The sequence below is a fragment of the Phocoena sinus genome, chromosome 5, assembly GCF_008692025.1.
Source record: "Phocoena sinus isolate mPhoSin1 chromosome 5, mPhoSin1.pri, whole genome shotgun sequence".
NCBI lineage: Eukaryota > Metazoa > Chordata > Mammalia > Artiodactyla > Phocoenidae > Phocoena > Phocoena sinus.
In genome coordinates this window covers 14,691,267-14,712,115 of record NC_045767.1, presented here as the reverse complement: position 1 = coordinate 14,712,115, position 20,849 = coordinate 14,691,267, and positions in this window count along the sequence as shown.

Sequence of the window (20,849 nt, the reverse complement as noted above, 5' to 3'; positions counted from 1 at the left end):
TAAAAAGCTATTTATGACAAACCCACAGCCAACACAATACTCCTTGGTGCAAAACTGAAAGGCTTATTGCTAAATTCAGAAACAGACAAGGATGCCCACTCTCACCGTTTCTATTCAATATAGTGTTGGAATTCCTAGTCACAACAATCAAACAAGAAAAAGAAATAAAAGGGATCCAACTTGGAAGGGAAGAGGTAACAATGTCACTATTTGCAGATGACATGATACTCTATATAGAGAACCCTAAAATCTCCATACAAAAACTATTATAACTAATAAGTGAATTCAGCAAGGTAGCAGGATACAAGATTAATATAGTGAAATCTGTTGCATTTCTTTACACTTTATAATGAAATATCAGAAGAAGTAAAAAAAATTAAAATCCAGTTTAAAATCACTTCAAAAAGTAACGAAATACCTAAGAATAAACAGAACCAAGGAGGTTATGGACCTACACACTGAAAACTATAAAACATTGATAAGGGAAATTGAAGATAGGGTTCAAAGAAATGAAAAGATATCCCATGCTCCTGAATTGGAAGAACTGATTTTGTTAAAATGGCCATAGTACCCAAAGCAATCTACAGATATAACGTGATCCCTATCAAATTACCCATGACATTTCTCACAGAACTAGAACAAATAATCCTAAAATTTATATGGAACCATAAAAAACCCAATATTGCCAAAACAATCCTGAGGAAAAAGAACAGAGCTGGAGGCTAACCCTTCCAGATTTCAGATGATACTACAAAGATACAGTAATCAAAACAGCATAAAAACAGACACAGATCAATGGAACAGAATAGAGAGCCCAAAAATAAACTCATGCACCTATGGTCAATTAATTTATGACAAAGGAGGCAATACAATGGAGAAAAGAGAGTCTCTTCAGCAAATGGTGCTGGGAAAGCTGGACAGCTACAGGTAAATCAATGAAATTAGAACACTCCATCACACCATATACAAAAATAAACTCAAAATGGTTTAAAGACCTAAATATAAGATATGACACCATAAAACTCCTAGAAAAGAACACAGGCAAAACATTCTCTGACATAAGTTGTAGCAATATTTTCTTAGATAAGACTCCCAAGGCAAAAGAAATAAAAGCAAAAAATAAGCAAATGGGACCTAATCAAACTTAAAAGCTTTTGCACAGCAAAGGAAACCTTCAACAAAATGCAAAGATAACCTACGAAATGGGAGAAAATGTTTACAAATGATACAACCTACAAGGGGTCAATATCCAAAATATACAAACAGCTCATACAACTCAATATCAAAAAAACAAACAATCCAATCAAAGATTGGGCAGAAGACCAAAATAAACATTTTTTCCAAAGAAGACATACAGATGGCCAACAGGCAAATGAAAAGATGCTCAACATCGCTACTTATTAGAGAAATGAAAATCAAAACCACAATGAGGTATCACCTCATATAGGTCAAAACAGCTATCATCAAAAAGCCTACAAATAACAAATACTGGAGAGGGTGTGGAAAAAAGGGAACCTTCACACACTGTTAGTGGGAATGTAAACTGGTGCAGCTACTATGGACAAAAGTATGGAGGTTCTTTAAAAAACTAAGAATAGGGGGCTTCCCTGGCGGCGCAGTGGTTGAGAGTCCGCCTGCCGATGCAGGGGACACAGGTTCACGCCCCGGTCCGGGAAGATCCCACATGCCGCAGAGCGGCTGGGCCCGTGAGCCATGGCCACTGAGCCTGCGCGTCCGGAGCCTGTGCTCTGCAACAGGAGAGGCCACAACAGTGAGAGGCCCGCTTACCGCAAAAAAAAAAAAAAAAGCTAATAGAGCTACCATACACTCCAGTGACCCCACTGCTGGGTATATATCTCAAAAAGATGAGAACTCTAATTCGTAGAGACACATGCACTCCAACGTTCACAGAAGCACTATTTACAACAGCAAAGACATAGAAACAACCCAAGTGCCCAACAACAGACAACTGGCTTAAGAAGATATGGTGTGTATGTATATATATATATATACACACACAATGGAATTTTACTCAGCCGTAAGAATGAATCAAATATTGCCATTTGCAGAAACATGGATGGACCTAGAGAATACTACGTGAAATACGTCGGACAGAGAAAGACAAATACTATATGATATCACTTACATATGGAATCTAAAAATAATACAAATGAACCTATATACAGAACACAGACAGACTTACAGACAAAACAAACTTATGGTTACCAAAGGGGAGAGGGAGGGGAGGAGGGACAAATTAGGAGTATGGGATTAACAGATGCAAACTACTGTACAAAAATAGATAGGCAACAAGGATTTACTGTACAGCACAGGGAATTGTATTCAATAACCTATTATAATAACCTACAATGGAATATAATCTGAAAAGATATATATCTGAATCACTTTGCTGTACACCTGAAACTAATATATTATAAATGAACTATACTTCAACTTTTTAAAAGAGAGTAGCCCTTTCCAAACTATAATAAATTGAAATCTTTCCGCCTGCCAGCTTCTGTATACTATGATCATCAATATCTGATAATTATTTTGATCAGGAAATAGTCTCCCAGACCATCCTTACAGTCCCTTTGATGGACTTCCTAAGGCTACTCCCCAGCAAGAAGCCCAAGGCCCATCATTTGGCCCATAATCTCCTCTCTGTTCCAAATCAACCACAATTCTCATTGCAGGGTAAAGTGAACCCAGACTCCTGAGGAAGACAAATTGAAATTGGCAGGCAGTAGAATCTAGAACTGCTATCAAGATAGTAGCAATGATAAATTTCTCAAAGGTAGCTTTAAATGTCTACCCTTTAAACAGATAGAGATAAAACAATCATGGATATCAGAAGGAAACGGGGGAGAGATTGGGAGATAGGGATTGACGTATACACACTACTATATATAAAATAGATAATTAATAAGGACCCACTGTATAGCACAGGGAACTCTATTCAATACTCTGTAATGACCTATATGGGGAAAGAATCTTAAAAAGACTGGATATATGTATATGTATAACTGATTCACTTTGCTGTACACCTGAAACTAACACAACATTGTAAATTGACTATACTCCAATAAAAACTTTTGAAAATAAATTTTTTTAATGTCTACCCTTTAAATTAATACAAATATCACAGTAAAAGCTTGCTTTGGGAGGGACTGGCCAAGGCAAAATTTTAGAACTGGGTTTTTTTTCTTGAGCACCCAATCCTCCTCTGTGGAACCTTTCCAGAAAGGCCACAGCACCTCATGCAAAGCAATCGTTGCATTTACATTTCTCCTTCCATCTTACTAACAGAATTCATAGGAGAGAATCTCTTGACTCTCATTTAAAACTTAGACTAAATGTGTCACTATTATCTTTATTATGTGAATTTTCTTTTCATATAGAATACAAATGTGTAAAGTTAAAAGCTCTGTTCCTATTAGACATATTAAAAGTATCCAGAAGTAAGTTAGGGAAGTACAGTGGTCATATGTTGCTGTTCCCTGCACGATACTCAGACTCTGCCATGGGATGCTACCTTTACCCATGAACAAAGTTATGGCAGGACTAACACAATCACTCTGGCTCCCCTAGATCTGAAGTCTAGAACAGTGTCTCAAAGACTGACAATTTTTGGTTTCCATCCCAACAGTGAGAGAAGCACCCTGAAATGGATGTGCTTCATTTCTTGCCCTAGATCTCCAAGGTTTCTCTGGTTCCTGTGCTTTCATGGTTCCTGTCCTTCAATTCTGAATCCATAGTTGTCCAATAAATTTCATTTTTTATTGTTTGCCAGAGACTCTTTCTATTGCAACTAAAGAAGTTAAAGAAGTAGAAAATATGGATGCAAAATTGTCCTTACTGATTGTCTAAAATCACTCTATGTGAGCAACAGCCTGTGCCATCTTTACAGCAGGCTGCCACTACTTCAAATTTTGGAAAAAGAACAAGCATGAATCCTGTATTTCATTTCCAGTTAAAATTCTCCCTTACACATACCCTGAATTCTCCTTGGTGTTCATTTATTTCCAGCCTCTGACCTTAGCAAGATCAAAACTGAGCTACATGAAATTAATCAGACTTTTTTTTTTTTCATTTTAACTGAAATGAGAATTAGGAAAATTACTTACTCTTTATGATAATATCCCAAATGTGTAACAGCAATATTAATAAAATACTCTAAGAGGACTAGTGACCAAAGGAGGTAAAACAGAAATCAAAACTGTCATAAGAAAAAGGTTGAAGGAAATTTGTTTGTTTTAAGCAAAAGAAAATTTAAGAATGCTTGACGGTTATCTTCAAATATGTAAATAACTATCACATAGAAAGGTCAAAACTCAGAGTAAAAGGTAAATGCTACGGGGTGAATATTTAATTCAATGTGAGAACTGCCTTTCAACCACACTTTCCCAAAAAGGGAACTAGTCACAGGATTAGACAGAAAGTTTCCCACCTCTGGAAATGTTTAAGAAGAGGCATAAACAGCATTTGTATGGAAAGCTAGATAATTCAACCCTCAGATTCTATATTTCTTTTTTTTCCCTCAGATTCTATATTTCTATGTACTTCAAACTAAAATTTCAATTACTCTATTTTATATTCACGGAATACTGCTACCTAATATCTACTACAACTGAAATATTTTTCATGCAGAGGGTAATTATATATAAAAAGAAACAAAGGAACTCTTGAAATTTACCCACAAACTGTACAGTTTGCCTTTTTGATTTCCTTTTTAGAACTGTACTCCTTGGATTCATACCTCATATGATAAATAAAAATAATTTTTTCATGTATAATTTACAAAATAAGTCACCATTTTCAGAGAAAAAAGCCACTTAAGACAAACCAATAGCAGATGTACTTATATTGAGGGTTGAGAAACCCAAGATGGCCTCATCTCAGAGAAACAAGAACAGTTTACTGGCTAAAGTTTTCATATTAACCTGAACCAAATATTTCATCTATCATTTCCATTTTGGAAAATTTTAGTTAGTTATGCATTTATAATATTTAAGAAGGGTGGCAGGCACATGCTTTACACAAGTTTTCTAAGAAGAAGCTTCCAGATCAGTGGCTGATGAAATAATAAGTCTCTGCATTCCATGGATAGTACAAGCAGAGTAAAAAAATTGTTTTATAACAACAGTTTAACTTGTTACAGTGTTGCAATATTTCTCTATCCATATTACAAAATGCCTCCTGATGTAATTTATGTATAGAACCAATGCTAACTCTATAGAACACATTATTATAACAAAGGAGACATGGATTGGCAACTACAAGCAGCCACACTTAACATGTCAGTCCTAAGCTAACCATTCTTTTTCCTTGCCTCTTCCTACCAAATTTAATATTTTCATAACTAAAAATATCCCTCAAAATCAACTAACCATTAAGAAAGAAACGTTAGCATTGTACCTACACATATATAAAATGTATCTCATATCATATACATGGATTACCAAACTTTACAAAGGAATAGGTTAAAATAAACTCATTACAAATATAAAAGAAAAATTTGCCTCCATGTTGTCTCCAAAAAGGGTCATATACACAATTGACTCAGGGAATTTAACTCATTAGCTTTAACAATTAGAAATTAATTCACCCGGAGAGCTGAAGGTACTCTGAATGCATGAATGTTATGCATCCTATCTTACATCAAGGAAATTCAGATTCAATATTCAATATTCCAGCATGGACCAACAAGCCATTTAACTATTATTTATATAATTAAACATAGAGACCAACATACAGATATCATTCCTCTCCTTTGTCTTTATTGTAGTATTTTTGTTATCTGGTAACTTGAAACTATATAAAACGTATGTTTACTAAGAAATCCTTCACTCATTTAAGATTTTTTTAAATGTCTGTTATTATGTTGTCTACATATCTTAAAACAATTATTTTCAAATAACCAGACAAAGAAAAGAATGACAGGCTTCAAGATGGCCGAAGAGTAAGACGTGGAGATCACCTTCCTCCCTACAAATACATCAGAAATACATCTACATGTGGAACAACTCCTTCAGAACACCTACTGAACACTGGCAGAAGACCTCAGACCTCCCAAAAGGCAAGAAACTCCCCACATACCTGGGTAGGGCAAAAGAAAAAAGAAAAAACAGAGACAAAGAATAGGGACGGGACCTGCACCAGTAGGAGAGAGCTGTGAAGGAGGAAAGGTTTCCACACACTAGAAGCCCCTTCGCGGGCAGAGACTGCGGGTTGCGGTGGGGGAAGCTTCAGAGCCGTGCAGGAGAGCGCAGCAACAGGGGTGCGGAGGGCAAAGCGGGGAGATTCCCCGCACAGAGGATCAGTGCTGACCAGCACTCACCAGCCCGAGAGGCTTGTCTGCTCACCTACTGGGGCGGGCGGGGTCTGGGAGCTGAGGCTCAGGCTTCGTAGGTCAGATCCCAGGGAGAGGACTGGGGTTGGCTGCGTGAACACAGCCTGAACGGGGCTAGTGCACCACGGCTACCGGGAGGGAGTCCGGGAAAAAGTCTGGAGCTGCCAAAGAGGCAAGAGACTTTTTCTTGCCTCTTTGTTTCCTGGTGCGTGAGGAGAGGGGATTAGGAGCGCTGCTGAAAGGAGCTCCAGAGACGGGCTCAAGCCACGGCTAACAGCGCGGACCCCAGAGATGGGCATGAGATGCTAAGGCTGCTGCTGCAGCCACCAAAAAGCCTGTGTACAATCACAGGTCACTCTGCACACCTCCCCTCCCGGGAGCCTGTGCAGCCCGCCACTGCCAGGGTCCCGTGATCCAGGGACAACCTCCCCAGGAGAATGCACGGTGCACCTCAGACTGGTGCAACGTCACACCGGCCTCTGACACCGCAGGCTCACCCTGCATCCATACCCCTCCCTCCCCCCGGCCTGAGTAAGCCAGAGCCCACTAATCACCTACTACTCTAACCAGCTCCTGTCTGAGAGAAAAACAGACGCCCTCAGGTGACCTACACGGAGAGGCGGGGCTAAATCCAAAGCTGAATCCCAGGAGCTGTGTGAACAAAGAAGAGAAAGATAAACCTCTCCCAGCAGCCTCAGGAGTAGCGGATTAAATCCCCACACTCAACCTGATGTACCCTGCATCTGTGGAATAACTAACAGACAACGAATCATCCCAAATTGAGAAGACGGACTTTGGCACCAACGATATATACTTTTTTCCCCCTTTTTTCTCTTTTTGTGAGTGTGTATCTGTATGCTTCTGTGTTAGATTTTTTCTGTATAGCTTTGCTTTTACCATTTGTCCTAGGGTTCTGTCTGTCCAGTTTTCTTTTGTTTTCGTTTTTCCTTTTTTTTAGTATAGTTTTGAGCACTTCTTATCATTGGTGGATTTCGTTTTTGGTTTGCTTGCTCTCTTCTTTCTTTTTTCTTTTATTACTTTTTAAATTTTTTTTAATATTTATTTTATTTAATCTCTCTCTCTCTCTCTTTTTCTCTTTCTTTCTTCTCCCTTTTATTCTGAGCAGTGTGGAAAACAGGCTCTTGGTGCTCCAGCCAGGCGTCAGGGCTGTGCCTCTGAGGTGGCACAGCCAAGTTCAGTACACTGGTCCACAACAGACCTCACAGCTCCACGTAACATCAAACAGCAAAAATCTCCCAGAGATCTCCATTTCCACGCCAAGACTCAGCTCCACTCAACGACCAGAAAGCTACAGTGCTGGACACCCTATGCCAAACAACTAGCAATGCTGGAACACAACACATTAGCAGAGATGCTGCCTAAAATCATAATAAGGTCACAGACACCCCAAAACACACCACCAGACGTGGACCTGCCCACAAGAAAGTCAAGATCCAGCCTCATCCACCAGAACACAGTCACTAGTCCCCTCCACGAGGAAGCCTACACAACCCACTGAAACAACCTTAGCCACTTGGGGCAGACACCAAAAACAATGGGAAATACAAACCTGCAGCCTGTGAAAAGGAGACGCCAAACACAGTTAAGTTAAGCAAAATGAGAAGACAGAGAAACACACAGAACATGAAGGAGCAAGGCAAAAACCCACCAGACCTAAAAAATGCAGAGGAAATACACAGTCTACCTGAAAAAGAATTCAGAATAATGATAGTAAAGATGATCTAAAATCTTGGAAATAGAATGGAGAAAATACAAGAAACATTTAACAAGGACCTAGAAGAACTAAAGAGCAAACAATGATGAACAACACAATAAATGAAATTAAACATTCTCTAGAAGGGATCAATAGCAGAATAACTGAGGTAGAAGAACGGATAAGTGACCTGGAAGCTAAAATAGTGGAATTAACTACTGAAGAGCAGAATAAAGAAAAAAGAATGAAAAGAACTGAGGACAGTCTCAGAGACTTCTGGGACAACATTAAATGCCCCAACATTCAAATTATAGGGGTCCCAAAAGAAGAAGAGAAAAAGAAAGGGACTGAGAAAATATTTCAAGAGATTATACTTCAAAACTTCCCTAATATGGGAAAGGAAATAGTTAATCAAGTCCACGAAGCACAGAGAGTCCCATAAAGGATAAATCCAAGGAGAAACACGCCAAGAAACACATTAATCAAACTGTCAAAAATTAAATACAAAGAAAAAATCTTAATAGCAGCAAGGGAAAAACAACAAATAACATGCAAAGGAATCCCCATAAGTTTAACAGCTGATCTTTCAGCAGAAACTCTGCAAGCCAGAAGGGACTGGCAGGACATATTTAAAGTGATGAAAGGGGAAAACATAGAACGAAGATAACGCTATCCATCAAGGATCTCATTCACATTTGATGGAGAAATTAAAACCTTTACACACAAGCAAAAGCTAAGAGTATTCAGCACAACAAAACCAGCTTTACAACAAATGCTAAAGAAACTTCTCTAGGCAGGAAACACAAGAGAAGGAAAAGACCTGAATAAAAAAAAAAACCCAAAATTAAGAAAATGGTAATAGGAACATACATACTGATAATTACCTTAAAAGGAAATGGATTAAATGCTCCAACCAATAGACATAGACTAGCTGAATAGAAACAAAAACAAGACCCATATATATGCTGTCTAGAAGAGAACCACTTCAGACCTAGGGACACATACAGATTGAAAGTGAGAAGAGGCAAAAAGATATTCCATGCAAACGGAAATCAAAAGAAAGCTGGAGTAGCAATTCTCATATCAGACAAAGTAGACTTTAAAACAAAGCTATTACAAGAGACAAAGGGGGACACCACATAATGATCAAGGGATCAATCCAAGAAGATATAACATTGTAAATATTTCTGCACCCAACACAGGAGCACCTCAATACATAAGGCAGATACTAACAGCCATAAAAGGGGAAAATGACAGTAACACAATCATAGTAGGGGACTTTAACACCCCATTTTCACCAATGGACAGATCATCCAAAATGAAAATAAATAAGGAAACACAAGCTTTAAATGATACATTAAACAAGATGGAATTAATTGATATTTATAGGACATTCCATCCAAAAACAACAGAATACACTTTCTTCTCAAGTGCTCATGGAACATTCTCCAGGATAGCTCATATCTTGGGTCACAAATCAAGCCTTGGTAAATTTAAGAAAATTGAAATCGTATCTACTATCTTTTCCAACCACAACATTATGAGACTAGATATCAATTACAGGAAATAATCTGAAAAAAAAAGAAACACATGGAGGCTAAACAATACAGTACTTAATAACCAAGAGATCATTGAAGAAATCAAAAAATTCCTAGAAACAAATGACAATAAAAACACAATGACCCAAAACCTATGGGATGCAGCAAAAGCAGTTCTAAGAGGGAACTTTATAGCAATATTTTCCTACCTTAAGAAACATCTCAAATACATTTATACCTAAAGCAATTAAAGAAGAACAAAAAACCTCAAAAGTTAGCAGAAGAAAAGAAATCATAAAGATCAGATCAGAAATAAATGAAAAAGAAATTAAGGAAACGATAGCAAAGATCAATAAAACTAAAAGCTGGTTCTTTGAGAAGATAAACTAAATTGATAAACCATTAGCCAGACTATCAAGAAAAAAAGGGAGAAGACTCAAATCAGTAGAATTAGAAATGAAAAAGGAGAAGTAACAACTGACACTGCAGAAATACAAAGGATCATGGGAGATTACTACAATCAACTATATGCCAATAAAATGTACAACCTGGAAGAAGTGGAAAAATTCTTAGAAAGGTATAACCTTCCAAGACTGAACCAGGAAGAAATAGAAAATATGAACAGACCAATCACAAGTAATGAAATTGAAACTGTGATTAAAAATCTTCCAATAAACAGAAGCCCAGGACAAGATGGCTGCACAGGCGAATTCTATCGAACATTTAGAGAAGAGTTAACACCTATCCTTCTCAAACTCTTCCAAAATATAGCAGAGGGAGGAACACTCCCAAACTCATTCTACAAGGCCAACATAACCCTGATACCAAAACCAGACAAAGAAGTCACAAAGAAAGAAAACGACAGGCCAATATCACTGATGAACATAGATGCAAAAATCCTCAACAAAACACTAACCAACAGAATCCAACAGCACATTAAAAGGATCATACACCATGATCAAGCGGGGTTTATCCCAGGAATGCAAGGATACTTCAATATATGCGAATCAACAATGTGATACACCATATTAACAAACTGAAGGAGAAAAACCATATGATCATTTCAATAGATGCAGAGAAAGCTTTCAACAAAATTCAACACCCATTTATGATAAAAACCCTCCAGAAAGTAGGCATAGAGGGAACTTACCTCAACATAATAAAGGCCATATATGACAAACCCACAGCCAACATCGTTCTCAATGGTGAAAAACTGAAACCATTTCCACTAAGATCAGGGACAAGACAAGATTGCCCATTCTCACAACTATTATTCAACCTAGGTTTGGAAGTTTTAGCCACAGCAATCAGAGAAGAAAAAGAAATAAAAGGAATCCAAATCGGAAGCTGTCACTGTTTGCAGATGACATGATACTATACATAGAGAATGCTACCAGACAACTACTAGAGCTTATCAATGAATTTGGTGAAGTAACAGGGTACAAAATTAATGCACAGAAATCTCTTGCATCCCTATTCACTTATGATGAAAAATCTGCAAGAGAAATTAAGAAAACACTCCCATTTACCATGGCAACAAAAAGGATAAAATACCTAGGAATTAACCTACCTAAGGAGACAAAAGACCTGTATGCAGAAAAGTATAAGACATTGATGAAAGAAATTAAAGATGATACAAATAGATGGAGAGATATCCCATGTTCTTGGATTGGAAGAATCAACATTCTGAAAATGACTAGACTACTCAAAGGAATCTACAGATTCAATGCAATGCCTATCAATCTACCACGGGCATTATTCACAGAACTAGAACAAAAAATTTCACAATTTGCATGGAAACACAAAAGACCCCGAATAGCCAAAGCAATCTTGAGGAAGAAAAACGGAGCTGGAGGAATTAGGCTTCCTGACTTCAGACTCTGCTACAAAGCAACAGTAATCAAGACAGTATGGTACTGGCACAGTAACAGAAATATAGATCAATGGAACAGGATAGAAAGCCCTGAGATAAACCCATGCACATATGGTCACCTTATCTTTGATAAAGGATGCAAGAATATTCAATGGAGAAAAGACAGCCTCTTCAATAAGTGGTGCTGGGAAAACTGGACAGCTACATGTAAAAGAATGAAATTAGAACACTCCCTAACACCATACACAAAAATAAAATCAAAATGGATTAAAACCCTATATGTAAGGCCAGACACTATCAAACTATTAGAGGAAAACATAGGCAGAACACTCTATGACATAAATCACAACAAGATCCTTTTTGACCCACCTCCTAGAGAAATGGAAATAAAAACAAAAATAAACAAATGGGACCTAATGAAACTTAAAAGCTTTTGCATAGCAAAGGAAACCATACACAAGACGAAAAGACAACCTTCAGAATGGGAGAAAATATTTGCAAATGAAGCAACTGACAAAGGATTAATCTCCAAAACATACAAGCAACTCATGCAGCTCAATATCAAAAAAACAGACAACCCAATCTAAAAATGGGCAGAACACCTAAACAGACATTTCTCCAAAGAAGATATACAGATTGCCAACAAACACATGAAAGAATGCTCAACATCACTAATAATTAGAGAAATGGAAATCAAAACTACAATGAGATATCATCTCACACTGGTCAGAATGGCCATCATCAAAAAATCTAGAAACAATAAATGCTGGAGAGGGTGTGGAGAAAAGGGAACCCTCTTGCACTGTTGGTGGGAAGGTAAATTGATACGGCTACTATGGAGAACACTATGGAGGTTCCTTAAAAAACTAAAAATAGAACTACCATATGACCCAGCAATCCCACTACTGGGCATATACCCTGAGCAAAACATAATTCAAAAAGAGTCGTGTAGCACAATGTTCACTGAAGCTCTATTTACAATAGCCAGGACATGGAAGCAACCTAAGTGTCCATTGACAGATGAATGGATAAAGAAGACGTGGCACACATATATAATGGAATATTACTCAGCCATAAAACGGAATGAAATTGTGTCACTTGTAGAGATGTGGATGGACCTAGAGACTGTCATACAGAGTGAAGTAAGTCAGAAGGAGAAAAATAAATACCGTATGCCAACATACACACGGAATCTAAAAAAAAAAAAAAAAAAATTGTCATGAAGTACCTAGGGGTAAGATGGGAATAAAGATGCAGACCTACCAGAGAATGGACTTGAGGACACGGGGAGGGGTAGGGGGTAAGCTGGGATAAAGTGAGAGAGTGGCATGGGCATATATACACTACCAAACGTAAAATAGATAGCTAGTGGGAAGCAGCTGCATAGCACAGGGAGATCAGCTCAGTGGTTTGTGACCACCTAGAGGGGTGGGATAGGGAGGGTGGGAGGGCGGGAGACGCAAGAGAGAAGAGATATGGGAATATATGTATAGCTGATTCACTTTGTTATAAAGCAGAAACTAACACACCATTGTAAAGCAATTATACTCCAATAAAGATGTTAAAATATAAATAAATGAATGTAATAAAATTAAATTAAAAAAAAGAAAAGAATGACAAAGTTGGAAAGTCATTTTGCCTACTAAATGCTTCAGTACACATCACAATTGCTAAATTCTGTATAGACTAGAAGGAAAAGGAACTAGGTGTCTATTGCTTTAGAAATAAATGACACAGACTTCTTCCAGATTTAAAATCCATAGTCCAGTCACAACACAGTCTTGAAGGAGACACAATGTGAAGAAGAGGTTAAGCCAGTCTTGGAACTCCAAGCAGGTACCTTGCAACCTGTTCTATACTGAAAATAAACAGCTAAGAACATCATGGGAGGGTTCTCTGTTGGACTGCTTCTGGAGTGCTGTATTTTGTTCTTAAATACTGTTTAGTATTTAACAATAGTGTTATTTTCTTCTTAAATACTAAATAATATTCAAGAACATCAACAAACCAGAATATACTCAAAGTAAGTGGTTAGGTGGAAACTCACCTGAACCTATGTCAAGAGGAACAATTGAAGAAATAAAAGACTGTTTAGTTTGGAGTAAGAAAAATTAACAGAACAACAAATAGCCATGAAGGCTTTTCATGGGCAAGAGTGTTTAGAATTTCGTGTATGTTAAGAAGTTACAGAGATAGAAGTTAAGCTCAATAAGAGGAATAAAATGCAGAAATATTTGAAGATGAAACTGGCTACCACACAAGACTAGTAGATCTTCTACCACTGGAACTATTCTGGCATAGGCTGGATAATTACTTGGCAGAAATGTTATAGAAGGAATTCAAGCAATTGGTTGATGAATACCTGAACTATATGAGTTTCAAAGCACTTTTCCAATATTAAGATTCTAAATTCTAAAATAGAAATGCTATACTCTCAGTGCTTTCACCATCTTCCTTCAAAGGGAATTCCACTGTTCCTCTGGAGTATCTATTGTAAGCCTGGTAGAAAAGAGGACTTAAAGCTGGTGAAAGGTCATAGAGATTTGAAAAATGACAGAGTGAAAGTGTTCCATAAAGAACAGCATGCATGCATGCGTGTGCACACGCACACACACACACACACACAAATTCACTTCTAAGCCTAAACTGGAATTAACAAAAGCCTTGAATGGAAGCAGAGAATTAACATACTAAATCTCAAATGTAAATATTTTGTTTATAAAACACAAATGTGTGATTAGCTAACTTAAGGCAGCATTAAGGTAGACATCACTAGACAGATGACTAGATACAGAAGAGTGTTACTAAAGCAGACTTGGAGTATTTCCCAATTTTGTATCAAATGAGCCCTGGAAATTTTCTGTATTGTTTGACTTTTATTTATTTTTTTTTTTTTTTGCGGTACATGGGCCTCTCACTGTTGTGGCCTCTCCCGTTGTGGAGCACAGGATCCGGACGCGCAGGCTCAGCGGCCATGGCTCACGGGCCCAGCAGCTCCGCGGCATGTGGGATCTTCCCAGACCGGGGCACGAACCTGCGTCCCCTGCATCGACAGGCGGACTCCCAACCACTGCGCCACCAGGGAATCCCTGTTTGACTTTTTTTACAATGAAAATAAGTACCATAATAAAAACAATGATACTATTTTCACTGAAGAAACAATTGGCAGTTTAAAAACATTCCTTCAAATTACTTGATACAGTCCCATCTAGAGGTGGGGTAAACGTCTCCTCTCCTCAAATCTGGGCTCTGCAACCGATAGACCAATAGAATACATCAGAAGTAATGCAGTGCCAGTTTCCACACCAGGCTTTAAAAACATCGGCAGCTTCCACTTCCTGACTCTTGGGACACTCTCTCTTGGAACTCAGCCACCATTCTGTGAGGAAGTTCAAGTACACAACAGAGAGGCCCATGTAGAAAGGAACCAAGGTGCCTGGCCTTCAGCCCCAACTGAGCTCCCTGCCAACTTCATTCAAAGCCATGTAAGTGACTCATTTTGGAAACCATCCTCCAGCCTCCCAATCAGGCCACCCCAGCTGATACTTTGTGGAGCAAACATGACCCTTCCCCACTGACCCCTGCAAATTTGAAAGCTAAATAAATATAAGTTGTTTTCTAAGTTCCTAAGTTTGGGGGTGAGTTCCACAACAACAGATAACCAGAATCAAAACCAAAACTGGCACTGGTCATATGCATCTTACTTAGAGAGCATGTATTGCTCTCTAATACCTAGAATGCTATGTTCCAACTCTTCTTGTAACTTTGCCTATTGGATCCCTTTTCCTGGATATTACATATATAGAGTGTACTGCAGGGCATGTTTTTCAAAAGATCTAAATGAATTAATTATAATTTTATTTGAGAATTTTATAGCAATCTTTGAGATAATTACAGATTTGGGGAAATCAATCACAAAAGTAAATATGGGAATCATCATACCTGGCAGTATGGGAGTTAGGGGACAGAGAATATAAATACATACTCATATCAAAATCATCCAGAGTTCTCCTTACCCTTTTCCAGAAGAATATTTTGAACTATAAGGGATTCTACATATCACTTAGTCCATACCATGACATTTAATTTTATATTCATATAATAAATAAGCAGCAGAGACAGGTCTCAAACACACTTCCCTACATGTGTTTTCACAAAACACAGATGCCCTTGAAAAATCAAACTAAATAAAAATTAATACAGAGGCTATAGAGGTAAAATATATAAAAATTTATTTAGAGCTACAGTAGCAATTCTCAGTAATTTATAAATTTCCTATGGTTAGTTGCTCTTTGCTGAGCACTGTAAATAACAGGAGTAGAAGGTACATAGTCTCTGCTCCACAAATGTTCATACTGTAAATACACGTATCTTAAATCATTAGAGAACTATGATGGCAACAGGTGGAGAGGGGGGTGTCCAAAGTAAGGGAAGAGTTACAATAATGTCAGATTTGTCAAGAAGGTCTTCAGGCACATGTGCAATACATGAATGAGACCAAGCCATTAAAGCAAAGGGACTACAGGAGGAAGTAGGCAGAATCAATAATGGATATACATTTACTGGAGCTATTAAATAGAATATCCTTGCATGCCTTGTTGAAGTATTCAGATTTGCTCCAACCAACAAGGAGTCACTGCAGCAACTTAAAATTCTGCAGTCTCTTCCATCACAATCTCTTTATTTCATGAAAATATCATCCCTTGATAAATCCAAACTTATGAACATGCTGTTCCCTCTGTATGAAATAATCTTCCTCTTTTTTGCCCTGATAACTCCCATTCACCCTCCAAGATCCAGCGCAAAGGCATCTTCAATGTAAAGGCTTCCTTAACCCCAAGTCATATCCACCTATCTAGAAGTTCATTTTTACAACACTTTTACAGTATTTGCCACATTAAGCTATAACTCATTTGCTTAATACTCTCTTCTAACTCTCTGGTATATGAATTCTTTAAGATCATGTTCTCTTTCTTACCTCTACTGCAATGCCTGACATATAAGAGACATACTAAAATTTATAATTAGTATATGTCAAATTAAGGATCAAGTTTGTCTTATTTTCTTCCACTCTCATAGCTGATAGCCAAATTTTATACAACATGTAAAAGAAAACTAATAAAATAAAACTACCCTCAAAACACTCAGGATGCTAAATAATCATCTCCTTCTTCAAAGGAAATTTATTACTCATTAAAGCCTGTCCTTTACCAAAAATTCCATGAAACAAGCAATCATTATTTCTCCACAGGTATAAAATGCCCTGAACCCAAACAACAGAAAAAGTATAAACTACAGTTAAACAAAGCATAGAAATTAACATCTTAGAGTAATTTCTAGGTACATTTCATGTAATTCAATTACTTTTCATTGTATCTTGCCATGAAGAGTTAAGTTACAATTATTACTGTCAGTACCATGCCCCATCTTTACAATCTACTTTCATTTCAATGCCAAATGTGATGAGTCATGATTTCCATGCAACTGCAAACCCCACTGAGCTTCAGACTTTTTGGACCATAGGGGACTCATTCAGAAATCACGGTCAGTGCTAAAACAAGAAACAAAAGTAAAGAACCACTTTATATGACACTTTTAAACAGCATAAAGGAGAAAGTCATGAAACCACCCATATATAATGTCTGAGGTATAATTTCAGTTCATGGTGGGCTTCTGAAAACTTAAGTAAATTTTTATATAGATTTTAAATAATTTTCTTTCATCAGCTTGTATCCCGTTTTAAACTCTGTAGATTTCATCACACTGAAAAAAAGAAAGAAAAAGTCCAAACCCCACACTGTTAAGGGAAAGAAAATCCCACTAGAACACTGTTTTTTGGATAGAAATCTATTAATATTCTATTAAATTTGTATATTCAGTAAGTTTCTATAAAATATGTAAGATAAAAATAATGGTTCTCTCATAAACTAAACAGCAGAAAAATCTGACAAAAAATTTATTATTCATTCAATAATTAAATAAATCATTATTGAGCATATACTTTAAGCAACAGATACTGACTGAAAACTGATTTATGCTCTATTATTTAGGAATGCTCAAACAATTATTATTCAATGGGGTAAATGCTATAACATTAGTAAGTACTCAGGGTAAATGCACAAGAAGAAAGTTAACTACCTGGGAAAGTTGGAAGAAACATTAGAAGAAATTATACTTTCATCTTGAAGGATTCAAAGCAGTTTAGATAGCAAGAATAGCATGTGCCAAAAAAAATAAAAGGAAGCACAAAAGAGAAGAGCCTGTTCAACAAATAGTAATAGCTTAACATGGCTAGGAACAGCGGATTAGGGAGGGGAGTGGCAGGAAACAGGCTACAAAAGTAAGAAGAGGAGGCCTGACACTCTTTGCAAAGAACTTGATCTTCTGGGCAGTAAGAACCCATGAAGGGCTGGAGTGTCTGTAGGGAGGAATAACATCACAAAATTTATGTTAAGAAAAATAATTCTAGACTCAGCATGAAGAATAGGTTGGAAAGAGTAAAACTAGCAGCACAAAGATTAGGTAGGCCAATGCAAAATGAAGATGAAAATGATCAGGATATAACTAAGGCAGAAGATGGACAGTAAGGATCAGATATTAGAGTCCCAAGGTAGAATCAACAGAACATGGTGATCGGCGGGGGGGGGGGGGGGGGGGGGGGGGGGGGTGAGGCAGAGAGGAGTCTACAATAACTCTAAGAGTTCCAACTTCAGAACTACATGAATAGTGGTGACATTAATTAAAATAGAGAATTGAAGAAATGGAGCATGTCAAGGGGAGAAGAGATAACAAAAAGTTCAATTTTATTTGTGTTGGATTTGATTTCAATCTTGGGCATCCAGGAAATATGGGTCTGGAGCTCAGTATAAATGTCGGGACTGAAATTACAGCTTTGGGAGCCAGCACAGAAACAGGAAGTGAAATTATGTGCACAGTGAGAAATAAGCCAAGGTAAACTGAGAAGACTAGAAAACCAGGAGAAAAGAATGATCGGTGTTTTGGGGGCAAGGAAGAACAATGTTTTTAATCAGGAAGTGTCTGGAAATGTCTGCTACAATGTAATTTGGAAATATGAGTATGTGGAGAACTCACAGGGTAGACTAATTAGAACTCTATTTAGAGGAGGAGCTGAGAGGCCTTGCTGTGGGGCAGGGGAGTGGGTGAAATACCCTCATCCTTAAGAAAGAGACTAGAGGCACAGAAGTTTGGTTTAAAAACAATGGATTGATTAATTTTCAACAAGACATTCCAATAGGGAAAGAACAGTCTTTTCAATAAATGATGCTGGAACAACTGGATTTAAATGCCGAAAAAATGAAGATGAACTCCTTCCTCACACCATACACAAAAATTAACTCAAGGTATTATAGTCCTAAATTAAGAACTAAAACTATAAAATTCTTAGAATATAGAAAATCTCTGTGACCTTCTGTAATATGCAAGCCTTCTGTAATATGACACCAAAAGCACAAGCAATAAAAGAAAAATATATGCAACTTGAACTTCATAAAAAATTAAAAGCTTTTGTACTTCAAAGGGGCTACCATCAAGAAAGTGGAAATGCGACCCACAGAAAGGAGGAAATCTTTGCAAACCATGTATCTGGTAAGAGACTTGTATTTAGAATTTATAAAGAACTTGTACAACTCAATAATTAAAAGACAAATAAACCCAACTAAGAATTGGACAAAGGTTGTGAATAGGTATTTTCAAAAGAAAGATATAAAAATGTCCAACAGACACATGAAAAGATGCTCAACCTCATTAACCATCAGCAAAAGACAAATCAAAACCACAATGAGATAGCACTTCACATCCACTCAGATGGCTATAAAAAAGACAGAATATAACAAGTATTGATGAGGACATGAAGAAAGTGAAAACTTTGTATGTTGCTAGTGGGAATGTAAAATCAAGCAGCCACTTTTTAAAACTATCAGGCAATTCCTCAAAATGTTAAACACAGAGCTACCATATGACTCAGCAATTCCATTCCTAGGTATATTACCAAGGGGATTTCAAACATATGTCCACACAAAAACTCATACACAAATGTTTACAGTAACATTATTCATAATAACCAGAAAATGAAAGCAACCAAAGTGTCCATCAATTTATGAATGGATAAATGAAGTGCGGTACCCATACAATAGAATATTATTCAGCAATATAAAAGAATGAAATATTGACACATGCTACAACACAGATGAACCTTGAAAACATTATCCTAAGTGAAAAAAAAACCAGTCACAAAAGAACACATATTGTATGACTCCATTTATATGAAATGTCCAAAACAAGCAAATCTTGCCTAAGGTTGGGAGTTGAGGAGAAATTGGCAGTGATGGCTAATAGGTACAGGATTTCATTTGGGGATGCTGAAATGATCTAAAGTCACTTATGGTGATAGTTATACAACTCTGTGAATATACTAAAAACCACTGAACAGTACATTTTAAACAGATGAAATGTGTGGTATGTGGATTATATCTCAATAAAGCTATTATTTTTTAATGAGTAATGATTCAGGATTGTTCCCAGATTCAGTCTTCAAGGATTCATGCACAGTTTCATGATAAGTTTCATAAATATCTGAAAGTCTAAATAATTAATTAACACTGATGTCACAACTTACATAGGGACCATAAAAAACAATAAGCTGCTCTAGCAACAACAGTAACCAGCATCAAGTCACCACAGTGCCAATGACACTGGACACTGGGAAATAGCAGGTTGATACAGTGTCCTCTTTTTTTTTTTTTTTTTTTTTTTTTCAGTGTCCTCTTTAACAGGCAGCAAGGGTGGTTATATCCTCCTCCAGGACCTGTGACATACTGCCTGTTTCTGAGCTGTAGCACAAAAGGAGAAAAATGGCAGATGCCACAGGTAGTAAAGAATTGTTCAACAGAGCACATAGGAAGCACTGTTCCCAGAATAACACTGATGTAATTTTAGATGTTCTTGGGTTCCATAAGAGTGGGCAGAAATACTAATTTGTGACTGTCACTTTGACATTATTCTAACCCCCACATCTGTATGTTCTCAGGCCAAGATGGACGGGATCAACACAGATTATACAGAGAGAGGGCAAGTAGGATGAGAATGAGAAGAAACACTTTTGGTTCAGAAATGAAGAATTCATTATTAACCATAACAAGAACACTTTTAAAGAAGTGGTGAAGACAAAGCCACCAATTCTGCAGAATGAACATGGGGTAAGCATGTAGAAATAACCATTACAGAAAGGTTTTCTCAACAAGTTTGGCAGTACCTCACTCTCCATTGTTCAGTCCTCCTATTTAATCTTCATTTTCTTATGGCCTTTTTGCACAGGGGATACCAAATGGGTTCATTCAGAATATGTTCACATTA